Here is a 9631-nt window from a genome sequence, read left to right as displayed (position 1 = left end):
AAGACGACATCTGTCTCGGTTCTCTCTGGACGCCGGGTGCCTCACCCTGACAGCTCGTGCCTGGAGAGATTATTCTTCCTGTTGATCTTGGGAGACCTGCGTTATTAATCTGCACCTGGCGGCCCACCGGCAGCGCAACATCAGCAGCTTTCAGCTCGAACCGCTGTAAAATCTCCAACACCCCTGCTGAAAATAACAGAGCTGAGCTGGTCTAAGCTGGTTTATGCTGGTCTGGTGCTGGTTTAGCTGGTTACCCAGTGTGGACATGCTGGTTGACCAGCATACCAGCATCCAAAACACAACGTATTCTGGTTTTTCTGGCAGGGATCTTCAACCAGACAGGGTTTGAAGGAGCATAGAAGTGGCGAGATGGTCAGGTTGAAGGAATATTTAGCAAAAAATGCCCCAACTTGGACATTCTCATGATGAAACTGGACGTCGAAGCATTTTTAAGAAAACATGTGAAGCTCATTGTGCCTGTTTTATCAAACATTCAGTAATTGTAGACATTCAAACAGTGTCCACTCACTGTCCACTCCCACTATTAGACACTTCTACCTTGTCAGTCCACCTTGCAGTCAGACAAGTACCGTTCTCCTGGCGACCGCCAAACCCAGACTCGTCCATCGGATTGTCAGACGGAGAAGCGTGATTGGTCACTCCAGAGAACACGTCTCCACTGCTCTAGAGTCCAGTGGCGGCGCTTTACACCACTGCATTCGACGCTTTGCATCGCGCTTGGTGATGTAAGGCTTGGATGCAGCTGCTCGGCCATGGAAACCCATTCATGAAGCTCTCTACGCTGTTCTTGAGCTGATCTGAAGGCCACATGAAGTTTGGAGGTCTGTAGCGATGGACTCTGCAGAAAGTTGGCGACCTCTGCGCACTATGCGCCTCAGCATCCGCTGACCCCGCTCTGTCATTTTACGTGGCCGACCACTTCGTGGCTGAGTTGCTGTCGTTCCCAATCGCTTCCACTTTGTTATAATCCCACTGACAGTTGACTGTGGAATATTTAGTAGTGAGGAAATTTCACGACTGGACTTGTTGCACAGGTGGCATCCGATCACGGTACCACGCTGGAGTTCACTGAGCTCCTGAGAGTGACCCATTCTTTCACTAATGTCTGTAGAAGCAGTCTGCAGGCCTAGGGGCTCGGTTTTATACACCTGTGACCATGGAAGTGATTGGAACACCTGAATTCAATGATCTGGATGGGTGAGTGAACACTTTTGACAATATAGTGTATTTCAAATAAATAAATAAACATTTTTTCTCCATGAGAAAAAACAGACATTTAAGAAGATTCACTTTCTTTAGAGACTCTTTCATGAGTCCAGCCCCAGGTCACCTTAACCTGGCAACCCTAAATGTCAGTGGACGCGCTGCTGCTGGAGGCGGAGGCCGTTATCCTGAGAAGAGACAGCCAGATAAAAGAGAAGAACAGACTGGCTGCTTCTCCGGAGGAATTAAAGCTGCATCGATACAGGCCGGCTGCCAAAACATGAGAAGGCTGAGAGGAAACTGAGGAGGGAAATTTGGCCAAGTTAACCCTCCCGACTCCCCGCGGCCTTAAAACGCCTCTCTACACATTTCGTATGATTATTTCTGACTCGAGTCTCATCTAAACGAGCCGAGGAACCGAGAAAGAGCAGATTCTAAACTTTTAGCCTGCACCACAACAGTGATAAAGAGGAGAAGAGCAGAAATTTTATTTTTGATCATATTTTTTTACACTTGCTGTTTGGGTCATTTTGGTGCGGTTGCCAGATTTGATGATCAGTAATGATGTACATTCAGGGTGTTGCTTAATCCTTAGTAGAGAGAACCATGAGTTATATATAGAGCCATTTCATGCCTAAATGGTTCTTCAGATTAATGGAGAATGTGTTCTATATGCTTCTGTATAGAACCTTTTTGAAAATGGTTCCATGTAGCACCAAAAAGGGTTCTTCTATTTTTACGATGTCAAGCTTGTCTTTTTGGTTGGCCTACAATATTGAAACATATACACTTAAAAAGATGGTTCTTCAAGGGTTCTTCAGTAAAGGAAATGGTTCTGTTTCTATATCATGACCATTTCATGCTTAAAAGGTTCTTTGCATGGTGAAATGGTTCATCAGATTGATAGAGAATGTGCGGAAAATGGTTCTATATAGCATCAAAAAGGGTTCTGCTATTGTTATGATGTCAAGCTTGTAAAAATAATACAAGAACCCTTTTTGGTAGGCCTACTATATAGAACCATATACAATGCACTCTTAAAATGATGGTTCTTCAAGGGTTCTTTAGTAAAGGGAATGGCTTTATTTAGAACCATGAGTTCTGTGTAGGACCATTTCATGCTTAAATGGTTCTTTGCATAGTGAAATGGTTCTTCAGATTGATGGATAATGTGTTGTATAGGGTTCTATGAAGAACCTTTTTGAAACTGGTTTTATATAGCACCAAAAAGGGTTCTTCTATTTTTATGATGTCAAGCTTGTAACAGTGATAAAAGAACCCTTTTGGTAGGCCTACTACATAGAACCCAATACAACACACACTTCAAAAAGATGGTTCTTCAAGGGTTCTTTAGTAAAGAGAGTTCTATATAGGACCATTTCATGCTTAAATAGTTCTTTGCATTCTTCAGATTGATGAAGCATGTGTCGTTAAAGGTTCTATACAGAACCTTTTTGAAAATACTCAACGCACTCTTAAATAAGAGGGTTCTTTAAGAGTTCTTTAGTAAAGGGAATGTCTCTATTTAGAACCATGAGTTCTATATAGGACCATTTCATGCTTATATGGTTCTTTGCAGGGTGCCATGGCTTTTAAGGTTGATAGAGAATGTGTTGTATATGGTTCTAAATAGAATCTTTTTGAAAATGGTTCTATATAACACCAAAAAGGGTTCTGCTATTGTTACAATGTCAAGCTTATAACAGTAGAAGAACTATTTTTGGTGCTACAAAGAAAAAAAAGAACCAATAACTGCTATTATGAACCAATAGAACATTGGTTGACAATGGTTGAAAATGGTTCTACATAGCACCAAAAAGGGCTCTTCTGTTGCTATAAGCTTGACACTGTAATAGAACTCTTTTTGGCACTAGAACCATTTTCAAAAACAACACTTTTTCTATCAATCTGAAGAACCATTTCACCATGCAAAGAACCATTTGAGCATGAAATGGTTTTTTATATAGGACTCATGGTTCTGAACAGAACCATTCCCTTTACTAAAGATCCCTTCAAGAACCATCTTTTTTAAGAGTCAACCAAAAGGCACTCTACCAGTTTCAAAATTAACTCAGTGTGTGAGATGTAAACAGAGTGATTCAGAGTGGTTTGGTGTGAAATGGTTCAGATGTCTTTACAGTGGTGGTGATAGGAACATTCTATTTACTATCCAGAACCACCAGTGAACCTACACGAGTCTTCTGAGTTCATATGGAATGTTGATGATGGAAAATAGTGGAAAATCTGAAATAATAAGTTTTCTTTGGGGACTATTTTGCCTCACAGCGCCCTGCATGTATCCCTCCACCATGAATGAGTTTAAGTTCTCTAAACGATCATAAAACAGTGTCTCAGTCATCAGGCAGTGAATTCATAACCATTTCATGTAGGAACTTTCTGTGAGGGAGCTTTTAGAGGTGGACGTCTGGTTCCTATCACCACCACTGTGAACAGTTCTGACTCAGTAAGTTTATCTAGAACAGAGCGTTTCACACCAAACCACTCTGAACGACTCTGTTTACACCTTAACTGTTTGATAATACAGAAATTTGGAAAGGTTGGTGGAGTTCCCCTTTAACCCCAGTCTCAGTGTAGGGGGAAAGCAGTGAATCCCAGCTTATCTCTGCTGTTACTGCTGTGTGTAGCTGGTGTCTGAAGCACTTCCTCCTCCGACTCCTCTGCAGCTCTGCTGATCTACACAGGTTGAAGCTGTGACAGGTGCGCCTGTCAGTAACGATCCTGCACAGAGAGACGAGCAGCTCGGCTGGGCTGACCGGGCTCACAGAGACAGGCTCTGACCGCTCCACGGCGTCAGCAGCACCTGCAGCTGGTCAGAACAGCGTACCGGCGTGATTCGGAGAGAACCCTCATTTACACACTTTCACGTTTCCTAAACGTAACCAATCATGACGGCGTTCCGGCGCATTCCGGCCCAAATCCACTCCTGGATAACAGAGTCAGAAAGCGCATCTAGAGCTAATCTAATCTATCTCTCTCTCCTTTCTTTCTTTCTCTCTTTCTCTCTCTTTTTCTCTTTCTCTCTCGCTTTCTATCTCACTCTCCTTTCTTCTGCTGTTTCTCTCTCTCTCTCATTTTGCCTCTTTCTCTTTCTCTCTCCTTTCTCTCTCTCTTTTTCTTTTTTCTGTCTCTCTTTCTCTCTCTCCTTTTTCTGTCTCTCTCTTTCTCTCTCTCTCCTTTTGTCTTCTGTCTCTCTCTCTTTCTCTCCTTTCTTTTTCTGTCTCTCTCTTTCTCTTTTGTTCTTCTGTCTCTCTCTCTTTCTCTCTCTCTCCTTTCCTTTTCTGTCTCTTTCTCTTTTGTTCTTCTGTCTCTCTCTTTCTCTCTCTCCTTTCTTTTTCTGCCTCTCTTTCTCTCTCCTTTCTTTTTCTGCCTCTCTTTCTCCCTTTTTCTCTCTCCTTTCTCTGTCTCTCACTTTCTCTCTCCTTTGTTCTTCTGTCTCTTTCTCTCTCTCCTTTCTTTTCTTTCTTTCTCTCTCTCTCTTTCTCTCTCCTTTGTTCTTCTGTCTCTCTCTTTCTCTCTCTCCTTTCTTTTTCTGTCTCTCTCTCTCTTTCTCTATCCTATCTTTTTTCTGTCTTTCCCTGTGTTCTTTCTTTTTCTATCTCTCCTCTCTTTCTTTCATTTCTCTCTGTTCTCCCTCTCATCCTTCCTCTCTCTCTTCTATCCCCTTCTTCCCCCTCTGTTCTCTCCCTTTCCCTCTCAGGTTGCCTCTCTCTTTCTCAGTTCTCTTTCTTTCTCCTCAGCCCATCTGTTTGGCCTTTTTGTTGTACCCCTCGAGGGTCCGAGCAGATAGACATATATTCCCCAGCTCTCTCCCTCTCTCTCTCTCTCTCTCTCTCTCCCTCACACACTCACATGTCTGAACCTGCTCTGTGACTGAGACTCACACACGGCTGTCGCCGTCTTACAGTGTTCTTGTTGTCAGTTCTCTCCTGGGGTCTCTCGGAGCACGTTCTCCTCAGACAGCGCTCAGCCTCACACAGACGAGCGCCGGCTTCACGCGGTCAAACTAACATTCAGCTAGTTGCATGTTGTGAGTTTCCTGCAACATCATTTCCATGCAAATTCACAGCAACACGAAGCAATTAAAACACAGTTGCACGCAACACACTCAGTTACTCCACTAGTTAATCCAATCAGCAGCTCATATTTTAATACACCGTATCGTTCTCACTGTAAAGGCATGTTTCTCCACTCACTGTCCACTTTATCAGCTCCACTGACCACATAGTTTCACTCTGTAGTTCTACAGTTACAGACTGTAGTCCATCTGTTTCTCTGTGTACTTTGTTACCTTGTTCTTCAGTGGTCAGGACCCCCATGGACCCCCACAGAGGAGGTATTATTTGGGTGGTGGATCATTCTCAGCTCTGCAGTGACACTGACGTGGTGGTGGTGTGCTGGTGTGTGTTGTGCTGGTCTGAGTGGATCAGACACAGCAGTGCTGCTGGAGTTTTTAAACACCTCAGTGTCGCTGCTGGACTGAGAACCAAAAACATCCAGCCAACAGCGTCCTGTGGGCAGCGTCCTGTGACCACTGATGAAGGACTAGAGGATGACCAACACAAACTGTGCAGCAGCAGATGAGCTACTCTCTCTTTGACTTTACATCTACAAGGTGGACCGACAAGGTAGGAGTGTCTAATAGAGTGGACAGTGAGTGGACACAGTGTTTAAAAACTCCAGCAGCACTAACAAACAACAACAAACACTAAAAAGTCTTCGAGCTGAAATCAGTTTCTCATTCGCCAGCTTCTCGTTCAGATTTTCCCGTTCCACCTTAAATGGTGCCTGAGGCGCCAGAATGTAACCGCTGCACCATTAAAGGTGGAACGGGAAAACTCAAACAAGAAGCTGGAGAATCAGAACTGACTTCAGCTTTGTAAAAAGTCGAATGCAGAAAGATGTTTTACAAGAAACTGTTCTACTTTTGAGGAAAGGTTTCCTGCTGGAGATGTGAGAAAAGCAGCTATAGCTGATCTAAAGCTTAAAGCAGAGCAAAGTGAGTTTGTGTTTTCGTTTATATTACATTTTTTTAGCCTATACCAGAACATCAGCACACACTGAGACATATTTACAGCCAAGATGGTAAAATGGACAATGTTGCTCCTAAAGTGGTTTGATTTTTGGTAAAAGAACAGAGTGGCACTTTTTACCATTTGAGTAGTGACCACTGGTTTAGTAAAACAGCAAAGAATGTTTTGGCCATCATAAAATGTACCTGATGTAAATTACTTTCAGTCTGCTGAGGAATAAGAGAAACTTTCCGTAGCGTCTCGGCCTGCGCGGCTCCTAACACGGTCTGATTAGGTTTGTTGTTTACGCCGCCGCCGTGTCTCCAGCGAATGTTCTGACGGGCTTAATTTCACAGTGCGAGAGGAGAGGAGCGCTCCGGCCTGTCGTCCACCGAGACTGCGAGTCCTCTTGTTAGAGGGCAAGAAACACAAAGACAGAACGCTAGTGTGAATAATGGAATATCAAGTGTGAGTGTGCACAGAGCCGCAGCAGACATGTGTGCGCTTGACAATCATCCAGTCTTCTCCCTCGTCTCCTCCAGCCTCTCTCTCCTGATGAGAGTCTTTCGGCCGAGCGCTGAGAGCACTACAGTAATCCTCTCGGCCCGCTAAGCTCGCCCCGCGCTCCGTGTTCGGGTTAACAAACCAGCCAGCTGCAGCACGTTAAAGCAAAAGTTTGGTGAACCTCCCCTCCTTAGCACAGATGCGGTCCGTCAGGCTGTGACTGATGGGGCTGTAAATGTCGGTCAAAAATGGGAGAAACTTCTGATAATGCTAATTTCTTCTAGCATCCCTATGGGATTCTGGTAGTATGTTAGTGCTAAGCTAACAGCAATTCACATGCACATTTTTTGGCTGTTCTAGATTGAACACGGATGTTTAAAGCTTTTAACCGACATTAGCATATACTGTACCTTGCAGCAGTACACACTCAAAAATTATGATTCTTCAAGGGTTCTTCATATATAGAACCATGAACACCCAAAGAACCCTTTGCATTACTAAAGGGTTCTTTTTATTGTGAAAGAGTTCTTCTATTCTTACGAAATGCAAAAGAAGAAGCCTTTTTGATGCTGTATGGAAAAGGTCCTATATAGAACCGTCTACAGCACAGTTTCCATCAATCTGCAGAACGCTTTCGCTATGCATAAAACGTTTAAGCATGCAAATGGCTCTTTGAGTGTTCATGGTTCTACATAAAGCCATTTTCCTTTCTAAAGAACCCTTGAAGAACCATCATTTTTGAGTGTGTAGGCACAGAGCTGCCGCCGCTGTTTTCCATTCCTAACAACTTACCCAAACCTGCTTAGATGATGGCTTGTTTATAGTCAGTGATGTATCTAGAACTTCCAGAAGGACTAGAGTGATGTGTTTTAGTTCAACCCATTATAAAACAAAGCGTGATTGGTTCATTCCACAGTCAGTTCCTAATAATGTTGTTAGTTAATCTAATGTGTAAGGCCTTCAGTCCAGCTCCTGAAGCCCTACCCAATAGGAGAGCTTGCTCGGCTGTATCTGCCTAGATATCACAGAGATAACAATCCTGATTGGATCCATTTTCAATTTAAGACTTAACCCCTTCACTTCCAACCAACATTTAACCTAATTGATATAGTTTGAAAATGCCTGTTGCTCTTTACATTGTGTGTAAATTTCATGATGAATGAACCAAAAGAAACGACCCAGAATTATTTGGAAAAAATTCTGGTTCCATTGACTTACATTAAAAGTAAAGTGTGTTTTTTTCTTCTCCTGTAAAGTTACCATTTTGGAGATACGAGGTTTTGTTTTCTGACAGCAGCAATGTGGGTGTATACACACACACATGCATTGCCCATTGTATTTTGTAACAAAAAATGTTCCATATATAAAATGTCATGCATTGTATATTTGTAACGATTAGGCTGACATGCCAGACCAGGAGGCAGGGTACAAGTGCAAGCGTGTTTTATTTGAGTGCTTCGGTGGATACTCCACACGACAGGCAGGTAGGTAAAAGGTAGGGGGATCCATAGAGATCATTTGAAAACAGGGTAACAAAGAGATCTACTGAGAAAACAAACTGACTAGATAAACTAAGAAACATTCTTGACAAACACAAAGAAAACGCGAGCAGGGAAGGAGGAACACAAACATAACAACCCTAAAGCAGGAACATGCAACAACAGCCTCAAATATCAAACAATAGGTGCATAGACATGCACTCAATAGTCCGATCATAATCGGATTTCTGCAGGTATCTGATTATTCAAATGGTCACCATACTCCAATCTAGATAACCGATTAGGAACTCTGATAAAGAGGCTGGATTTTAGCTCAGTAATCAGATTTCTCAGTGCGTGTAAACTCTTACTCTGATTTCTTTCGGATTTCTCAGTCTGCGCATGCGTGAGATCAGACGGTTTGAGCTTACGTCACATCTTCTTCTGTGAGTTTATTGGCTGGTTGCAAAGCAGAAATCTGATTACTGCCTGACTCATGTCGACCCAGAGTTTCCTATTATCTGATTACTCAAGTGCATGTAAACATGTTGATCTGATTACTGACAAAATCTGAGTTTCTGCAGTTATCGGATTATTGAGTGCATGTAAACACGCTGAATGCTACCTGGGGAACAAAGGAAACACAGGGTTATAAATACTAACAGAGAAAACAAGGAACACCTGAGACAAATGAGAGGGCGGGGCTAGGAAACAAAGAACAGGTGAAGACAGGGCAGGACAGGGGAGGAGCTAACATAGCAACAAAAGCACAAGGCAAGGAAAACAAAGGCACATGGCAGATGTAAACAAACACACAAGGTGCTGGGAAACAAGAAAACATAGGAAGAAACAGAAAAAGACAGGAAGTTACAATATTATACTTCATATTTTCTGTTACAAAACGCAAATGAGAAATTAAAGCTTTAGTTCTGCCAGGGAGACTCCAAAGCTACGTCACTCATTGCTCTGACCAATCACAGGCTTCCACCTGTCTTTACAATGACTCGATTTACAGGCCTGCTTTGCTGCTTTCAGAAGCTGACGTTTCGTCGTTCCCCTCCTTCCTCCCCGCCTCCACCAGTTGGTCCCCGCCCGGTTGCCCAGGTGGTAGGCTCTGCCCCCCGCTGTCCCTGCGAGGCTCTGCAGGACTTTAACTTACAAATGTTGTTATCTATTGAATTGTTAAATATTATTAAGATTTTCCGTCCTACTCGTTCGTCTCTGGGGTCTTTCTGGTAGAACTTCATTTAATTTGCTGCAGTGCCAGAACAACCTGCATCATTCTCAAAGTCATTAATGTTGACCTTAAAAATGTTACAGAAACTAAAGTCTAAAATCCCATCCAGTGTTTTCTGTTGGTATCAGTCTGGTACTGATACCTGGTGCTGGACTGGT

This window comes from Colossoma macropomum, unplaced genomic scaffold (assembly GCF_904425465.1).
Source record: "Colossoma macropomum unplaced genomic scaffold, Colossoma_macropomum, whole genome shotgun sequence".
In the NCBI taxonomy this organism is placed as follows: Eukaryota; Metazoa; Chordata; class Actinopteri; order Characiformes; family Serrasalmidae; genus Colossoma; species Colossoma macropomum.
Note: the sequence above shows the minus strand (reverse complement) of the source record.